We start from the raw sequence: 9,371 nt of genomic DNA, 5'->3' as shown, positions 1-9,371 counted from the left end.
ACATTCAGGCTTTTTTCTTATCTAACAGGTTTGATTTGGAGAATCTGCAGTTTTCAGCCACAAAAGGCAACGCTTCCATTGTCTCAACCAGAGGTTGTGACACACTTTCTTTAACGCCATGAAAACTGTTGTCATGCATGAGTGTGTTTCCATACTGGCTGACTGCTACTCGTAGCATCAAGTGAATTATTAAGTATCCCAGCTTCAAAAAGCTTGTAAAACTCTGCCCTCAAAATCTGAAACTTTTTTTTTTGCTTCATCTCGCCCCTTTTCTTTCCCTCCTTTATTTTTGTTGGCTTCTCAAACATCAAGTTGTCTCCGGATTTTCAAACGGGTTGAAAAATAAGAGTTCCCCCAGCTTGCGAGCGTATTCAAAGGGCGCGTTCCTCAGATGTGCCACCTTGCAGCGTGGCGGTGGCTGCGCAGGAACACCATCATTCAGATATGCTAATGGATCAGCGGGGTAGCTCCAAGCGCGGCTTACCCCGCTTTAAAAGACAGCTGCCTTCTCCCTTTCTTTTCATGCCCTACTCTCAGCACTGCCTCTCGCTTTTCCCACTCTACATTGATAGCAGGTTGAAATTTAATAACCATTTAATTTCTACTAATTAGACAGACAGGGCAATTAGCCGGGTGCATGTAAATCTAGCTTGTGAAATATGTCGGGACAAAGGAGAGCGCCGAGGAAGAGCTCGGGCAGTGGCCGCCGAAACGCGGCGGCTGAGGTTTCGAGTCGGCGGCGTCATGTAATGATATCGCGCACAATGCAGGAGAGCTGCAGATAATAGAGCGCGGTGCCCACTGGCCCTCCCCTTCGGTAAAGTGGCCCTCTGTGTACGAGCCGCTGGCGCCCCGGTCCCACACTCTCCTCGGCTATCTATTCTCTCCAGCCAGAGCCATGCTGCGCAGGAATCCTGGGTGATTGGGTTTCTTTCAGGGGCCTTATAGTCAGTCATAAATCGGAGGGGATCCTGCCCGGCCCCTCGCTCTCGCCCCCTAACCCTGGCTCCAGCTGGCAGGGGACGATTGTTGGAGGGCCGAGGTCACTGCGGGGTCGCTCTCTGTGGTGCTTCTTAACTCTCCTCTCTCCTATGGTTTTTTCTACCCCTCTCACCCCCCCTCCCCTCTCCCCCCTCCCCCTCTTGCCCCCTTCTTCTCTCTGTCTCCCGGCTGAGGTTGCTAGGGCTTGGTATTTGCTTTTTAAGACCATGTTGTAATTACAGAGAAGCTCTACTCCCCTTGCTGCCTCTGGCTCCCTCTCCCCTCTCTTTTTTTATCACTGCTGATTGGTGGTAAGAAGCTATGCTGGGGCCATCTCACCCCCCCCCCCCCCCCCCCCCCAAAAAAAAAACAGGCTTTTGTGCCGTCTCCACCCCTGGGCACACACAGAGCGGATTCATTCACATCCTCTAACCTTTACAGGACTAGAAAAGACCAGGGTGGCCTCCTCCTCACACCATCACACACAGCAACCAGAGCAGTGGAGGTGGGCAGCAGTCACAGAGAGGAAATGGGTGCAGCATCCCCAGCATTCATAGGGCCCAATGGAGGAAACAACAGTCAGTCTTCAAAACGTACTGTACAGAAAACATATTAGTAGTAGTAGTAGTAGTAGTGGTAGTAGTAGTATTAATATTAATTATTAGTAGTAGTAGTAGTAGTAGTTGTAGTAGTAGCAGCAGCAGCATAATAGTAATTGTAGTAGTAATAGTAATGTTATAGTAGCAATAGTAGTATAGTAGTAGTAGTAGTAGCAGAAGTAGTAGTAGTCTGACGGGATACACCTAGTTCCCTACTTTGTGTTTTACTGGTGAGCACTCTGCCAAAAAGAGAGAATCCCACCGTGCTTCAGCTATAAAGACAGGCAGGTCCGGTGCATCACAGGAGGGACGCAGAATCACAATTAAGGAAGAAGTCTGGAGCAACTCGGGCCATAGGATGCCTTTTATTTAAGGTGCAGAGTATATGGACAACGTTTCGACGTCAGTGCGTCTTCATCAGAGCACTCTGCCAAATCAGCACACAATGTTAAAAACAATGAATCAAAAAAGGTTAAAAGAGTCCAAGCCTAGTCCTTAAAGAAAAGGCATTAGTAGTTAGTAGTAGTTGTAGTAGTGGTAGCAGCATAATAGTAGTTGTAGTAATAGTAATGCTATAGTAGCAATAGTAGTATAACTAGTAGTACTAATAGTAGTAGTAGCAGCAGTAGTAATAGTGTTGTTGTTGTTGTAGTTGTTGTTGTTGTTGTTGTTGTTGTTGTTGTTGTATAGTAATCTATGTGCCTGGGAGTCAGAATCAGTATAGTAGACACTTTGCCATTGCAAAACAAGCTAACAAGCTAAGTTGTTTTGCTCTATTCAACTAATTGTGCAGTCAACAAAGTAAGTTGCCACAGGCTCAGGCCACAGTTGTCTCTCTCCTGCCCTGCTTGTTGTTTGGGGAGGAATGGTCTATGTTTGCGGTCCATGTTTGCTGTTTTAGGAGCAGTGCACCACAGAGAACATCAGAGACGGTGCTGACATGGCCTTTCTGTGGGAGAGCGTCACATCTGGTGCCATAAACCATCTGGGGCCATAGACCAGCCAAGATCAAAACGTGACAGTGAAAACAATACCACAATGACAACAAACAATCATGCCATTAGACAATAAATAGGAGCAGTCCCCCTCAGGGGGGGCGGGTCCTTGCATTAACACAGGAAAGAGCAGTCACTTTTTGTGAGTGCTACTTCCTTTGTGTATCTTGAATGTATTCATAACCCATAGGACTATAACTTATAATTCACATCTTTTAGACAAAAATAGCTTTGTCTTTGGGTGCAAACTACGAAACGGCGTTCAGCGGTGGGATAACAACTAAAATCATACACCCCAGCGTTTATTGTACCTGCTCCTCAAACTGACCTGTGCCTACGGGACAGCAGCTTTATCATAAGTCTGGGTATTTCCCACTAAAACATTGTCTCTAACTAAATGATTATATTATCATCTTTTAGTCCACATCACCATTTCTTTAGAATGAGAAATATTTGATGCTTTGCGCTAGGGGCTTGTGAGTTTCCCATAACACACTTCAAAGGAAATGGAACCGAAATATCACAAAAATGTTTGAAGTGTGTAACTCTAAGCATGCCGTGTCTTTCATGTGTCTATGGAAAGGTGCCACACAAATTAAGCATTGTTCCCTATGAAATCGGATGCAGGCTGGGGAGAGTCATTGTTCTATTTCAGTTTGCGTGAATCTCCTGTGTTGTGTGTTGGCTCTCTCCGCTTCAGCATCTCTGACTTCTGACAAACAGCATCTGCACCAGGGACGCCACTTCCTCCCACGAGACGGACGGCGAACAAACCCAGTATAATCACTTCAAATAAACAGGATGCCATTAATTGTTTGCCCCATCAATTGAAGTGTGTCCCTGGGTATCCAATGAGAGCTCAATTAATCGTTTTAACGGGTTTGACTCATTGGATGCCAGTGAAGGGAGATGAATTGTCTGGCGCCGAACAAATCACTGAAACCCACACTAGTCCTCATGAGGCCAGGCTCATTCATAACTATAGACAGCTAACCCATTTATACTGAACCTCTACCATAACCAATGGTAGATGGACTACATGCACTGATACCAATAAGATGATAGACCTGCTATAAAATGTGCGTATGCGTGCCAACAGGAAATGGTATCATCACACATCTGAGATCAAACGAAACAACACGGTGTCAAACATGACGTCTTGTAATGGACTGTATTGCGAGCGTTAAAGCGTATCAGATGTCAGCACTGAGCCAAATGTCAACACAGGTAAACAAACACCTCCAGACGCAATTAGCATGAGAGACTTTTGCTCCCCCGAGGAGGACTTCCTGCTGGAGGAGGACTTCCTGCTGGACGGGCTGTCGGGTGCGTCTGCGTTGACGTTGCCACAGTGCCACGTTAACAGCCTGGCCGCGTGGCCACATCACAGGGCTGGAAGGGCTGGATGAAAGGCCTGCGCCAAAAGGTGCTAATGGAAACGTCCTGAACCTGAAACAGCACGGTGGGAGGAGGAGGGAGGAGCGAGGGGGGAGGGAGGGAGGTGAGAGACAGGCAGAGGGAGAGTGGAAGAAAATAGACAAATAGACACTGGGTGGGTGGGAGGCAGAGGGGATGCCCATGGCTGTTTGTCCAGACACACAGGGTCATGGTGGTGAAAACATTCCCTGTCCTTTGCGGGGATGTGCTGGAGGATAGGGGACCAGGGTGTCACTCGTCACAAGGTGTGTGTGTGTGGGGTGGGGTGGGGGGGGGGGATTGGTTGGTGGGTAACAAGGTTGTGTCAGCTCCCAGAGGACAGGAGGTCAGCCAAGCCAGTGTCGTCTTTCACTCCTGTTGACCTGTTTGAACTACAGTGGGCCCTGTTTAGACAGCCAAAACAGTCTGCTCAGGCTGTCTCGAGCTGGACCGTCAACAGCACTTGACACTTGAGACAGTACTTAAGACACTGAAGTTTTGTTTACCCTCTTTTTGGTCTCTCCCTCTCTCTCTCCCTCTCCCTCTCTCTCTCTCTCTCTCCCTCTCCCTCTCCCTCTCCCTCTCCCTCTCTTTCTCTCTCTCTCTCTCTCTCTCTCTCTCCCTCTCTCTCTCCCCAGAGAATGAAGGCATAGATCTTCTCCCAACATCTGTAGCAGAGATGAAAGAGAATAATAATTGGATGCAATCATGCAAAAAGTCTGCTGTCCTTCTTGTGCAACCCAGTCGCCAGGATAGAATGTCGGCATTGTACGATTCTGGAATCCATGGAAATGTACTGTAATATGGACATTTCTGCACAAAATCGGAGGAACCACCACTACTTCCTGCTTACCGACCCGGCCTGGGGCCAAAAAGCCACCAACTACCGCATCTTGAGGGAGCCACGGCCCAAATCGGTTAAGTTTAGACAAGTAAAACATCTTGTTGGGTTTAGGAAAGTAAAACATCTTGTTGGGTTTAGGCAAGTAAAACATCTTGGTTGGGTTTAGGGAACAAAAGCAACTTGATTGGGGTTTGGGTCGGGATTCGAACAAGGTTACAAGTCAGGAACCCTACTGGTCCACCACTTCTGCCCCTATTCCCTGCTGCGACTTAAACCTCAGACTGTCACTACGGTCTATGATGTGTATAACATCAATTATTCACGTATCTAGAAACGTGATATGCGACGTATTCTTGATCAGAAATATATTTAATTTCCATGGATTCCAGAAACATGCCATGTCGACATTTTATTCTGGTGACTTGGCTGTCTTGTGAGGTTCACACAGACCTGAATCTGAATCGTAGTTTTGTAGTTAAATCTAGAATTTGGAATAAAATGTTTCATGTTACAGCAGAGACGTGAAGACGCTGTAGGCACAGATACAAATAGATAATGGGAAGCTATGCTCCAGTAATTAAAAACATAAACAGATTTAAGACAAACAAATACTTACATATTAACCAAATGTATGCTTAGTTTCAATCAGTTGCCTGACAGGATTATCAATTTTGTCCCACTGATGATGTCACAATGTCTATGACATAATTTTATTGACCAAAATCATCTTATGATGATGTCAGAGGCATTGTGACATTGTCAGTGATGTCATAGGCATTGTGACAACATCAATGACAGTGATGTATCAGTGATGCGAAGTTGAGCAATTGTGCGCTGCACATGCCAATACCGCAGGCGATCGTGCGGATCGCATGCCAATAGAGCAGGCGAGGCCACGCCTAACAATTACAATGCAACAATTCAGGTCCTGCAAAAAAAAAAAAAAATCCAATAAATGTTCTTCACTTTGTTTGCCAGAACGTTTCTGATAATGCAATAATGAGACACGTGTGCATAGTTGTTAAAGAAACAATAATGATTTTAAAAGGCAGACAAATAACTAGTCTGAGCTATACGATATGAGTGCTTTAGGAGAGGAGCTCAAACCTAGCTTGGTCTGTCACACCAAATCTGCGCCCAAGTCACAAAGACAACAAAGCCATGCAGCGATCTTTGAACATTCAATGCACACACGCTTTCTGCGCTCTAGTCGCTGACTTCATATGAGAGCCACCGCCATTAAAATTGCTTTCAAATCCCTCAACAAAAGCCCCTATATCAACATCCTCTAACTCTCATGAGAGGAGGCAGCAGCAGTCCCTGACGCAGACCAAGGAGAGACTGAGCAATGGAGTATGGAGACAGAGAGAGAGAGAGAGAGGAATGCATATTGTTTCATATGTTGTTTAATCAGAGAGAAAACAGACATTCCCCAAAGATACCATCCCCATTCTGAGGCATATCAAACAAGAGGTATGAAACATGCATGTCGAGCAGCTCAGAACAGACCTTTTGACTAGTGTCATATAGCAAGTCTATCAGTTATATGCAGTTAGTTACAGTAACTTAGTTACTGCAATTGTATTACTCTTCCCAGTGCGTAGTAATGCAAGGGATTACAATTTCCAAAAAGTAATTATATTACAGTAATAACTTCAAGTTACTGCATTGTTACTTTCTCCAGCGCTGGCACAGGGCTAAAACGAAGTGTGGAGATACGTAGGTCTGGCTATATGCAAGACTTCTGTGTTGCCAGAACATAATTGTTGTTTGTCCTATAGGCAAATAAATAGAAAGTGCAGTTTGGCTGATTGTTGACTCCTCCTGTAGCGTTAATTATCGTTCCAATAAAGTGGATTCAGTTCTAGAAGGAGCTGGGTAAACAGGTTGTATGGCACTTTACGAGGGGGGGGGGGGGGGTAGCTAAAGTAATATAGTACAGTAATGAGTAAGGTAACTAATTACTTTAATAAGTAAAGTAATTTTATTACTTTTTAAATTAGTAATCAGAAAGTAATCAGTTACTAATTACACTTCCTGAGTAACTTGCCAAACGCTGGTATAAATATGTTACAGGTTCTCCTTTCTACCAGTCAGGAGGCACTGAGGCACTGTTGTGAAATATAAATCATTTGTCTTGCTATGAACTTTTAGAGCCGGGTATGGGCCTGAACACCACCTTTTAGAGCCGGGTCTGGGCCTGAACACCACCTTTTAGAGCCGGGCCTGGGCCTGAACACCATCTTTTAGAGCCGGGTCTGGGCCTGAACACCACCTTTTAGAGCCAGGTCTGGGCCTGAACACCATCTTTTAGAGCCGGGTCTGGGCCTGAACACCATCTTTTAGAGCCGGGTCTGGGCCTGAACACCATCTTTTAGAGCCGGGTCTGGGCCTGAACACCAGGCAGCCATGCCACTTGTTCAGAGAGTGTAGTAGCTTAGAAAACACATAAAGCCTGGGGGCACATTCCATAACTGGGTTACCAACAGCTGCCTTTTTGACATGGGTTAAAATTAGATGATATTTTTCACTATACTGCCATCATTCAATACATTTCTGACGTATTACACTACAGAACACAGATCAAAAGTTAAGAAACTCTTTTTCCAGGTTGTGTTACAGCTCCGTTTTCGGAAATTGTTTAAATGCTTTTGCCCCTTGAGATTAGATACCGTCGCGGGGTAATTTTCCCCCTCAGAAAAACAGACCGCAAGCTTGATCACGCAGCGACTTTTGTGTTCTGGGGAGGCAGAATGACAGGTTATTTAGTGCTGTTTTGATATTTGAGCCTAAGGAATGCCTACAGACACAGTCATCCCTCTGTCTGAGGAGGAAGTTTCACAGATGAGGTAAGACTGCTTACAGCTATGAAACAATATCTGAAACATTAAGAGACATTTTCCTCCGCTTGACTCACGCTGCTTGCTGCTTGGCCAGGTGGTGTTCCACCTAACAGCAGCGAGGCGCCGGGCGTGAGGAAGACGTGCAAACGCATTCTCACGTGCGTACGAGCGACACAACCAAAGAGAGAGTATTCTTGTCAGTTGTTCGAGCCTCCAGTATCGACTGAAAGACATTTTAGATTTCTTATCCGTTTTCCGACATTTCTTGATACATTGTTCCCCAGTAGATAAAAGCTTGATGTGCAAGACTGTGTAAAGAGGCGACTTGAGAATGACATCAGAAAGAGAAACAGTCAGTATGACATCAGAAAGAGAAACAGTCAGTCTTGGTCTGTGCGGTGTTTCTCTGTTGATGATGATAGCAGTCCAGACACTGATTGTTCCAGCTTGTCTTCATACCTGTGGAGGTCCCATCAATCCCTCCCCAGACTTCAAACGCAGCTCCTGAATCCCTCACCTGCACCTTCACTCATCCTTCACACCTCGCCGACAACCTGCAGAGCAAGTCGAGCGATGGGAAATTACCTATAATTACGCCGATCTGAGCTCAACGTAACAAAGGCGTTTCTCTTCGCTGTTGTGTTAGGATTTGGAACGTCGCGTTGGAGCTAACTCGCTCTAATTAAAGCTGACATCTTTTTTCCAGTGTGAAGTTATCTGCTGTGCAGCGCTGGGAAAACTTTGTTTGAGCCCCGATTCTTTGTACTAGCACCGCAGCACAGTATATAGGCAAATAGAAAGTGCCAAAAGAAACGTCTGTGAAAGGCGCTCTTCAGTCTTCTTGCAAATGTAAATAAACTTCAGAGAGATAGACGCCACATGTGGTTCCTTAAAAGGGAAAGCCATGCACCGGATGGGGGAGAACATGGCTCTGCATGTACGCTTACTTCTATGCAGAGAATCGCAACTACTAACGGCACCAGATCAGCTGTTTCAGCCTTCGTGTTTGCCGGCCGCTTGACGTTCTCATTATTCGGTCCTGTGTCTTAATGCAAAGTGAAAGCATGGACGTCAGTGTTATGCGTCGGTGACTGAAGCACGCCACGAGAAGTTACCCCATCGCTCAGACCTCAACCGCTCGGTGAAATCTGTTTATCCCTGATCCTGGCTCACGGTGGCGGAGGGGTGGCGTTCTTGCCTCACACTCTCACAGTAGGAAGGTCCTGGGGTCGATTCCCGCCTGGGATGCCTGTTGACCCTGGGGGTATGTGTCCCCATCCCTTCGGTGCCTGGTGCCCAGGCGCGCTATCTCGTCGAAAGGGCCTATCTGTGTGGAGTTTGCATGTTCTCCCCCTGCTACCATGGCTGGGGTATCCTCCATATAACATCAATATGGACCCACATTAAAAAAAATGCAGAAGACCGTCCCCGGGCGCTTGACTGCAACTGCCCACCGCTCCTGGCCTGACCACGGAGGAGGACGAGCCAGGATGGGTCAAACGCAGAGCTTAAATTTCACAATTTCGTGTGTGTGTAATGGCTGCCATGCATGCGTGGTGTGTCGTCGTCTGTGACGAAAATAAAGACGGCGTTTGTCCGTCCGGTTTCATTTATTATGACAGTGTTGTTTGTCTCTATCAATAGTCATTTCCTTTCTCCCCGCAGCAGCGCATTCAGAGTCTCGATGCATGGC

The sequence above is a fragment of the Poromitra crassiceps genome (genome assembly GCF_964638095.1).
Source record: "Poromitra crassiceps genome assembly, chromosome: 10".
Classification (NCBI taxonomy): Eukaryota; Metazoa; Chordata; class Actinopteri; order Beryciformes; family Melamphaidae; genus Poromitra; species Poromitra crassiceps.
The sequence above is the reverse complement of the archived record's forward strand: the minus strand, read 5'-3'. Positions refer to the sequence as shown.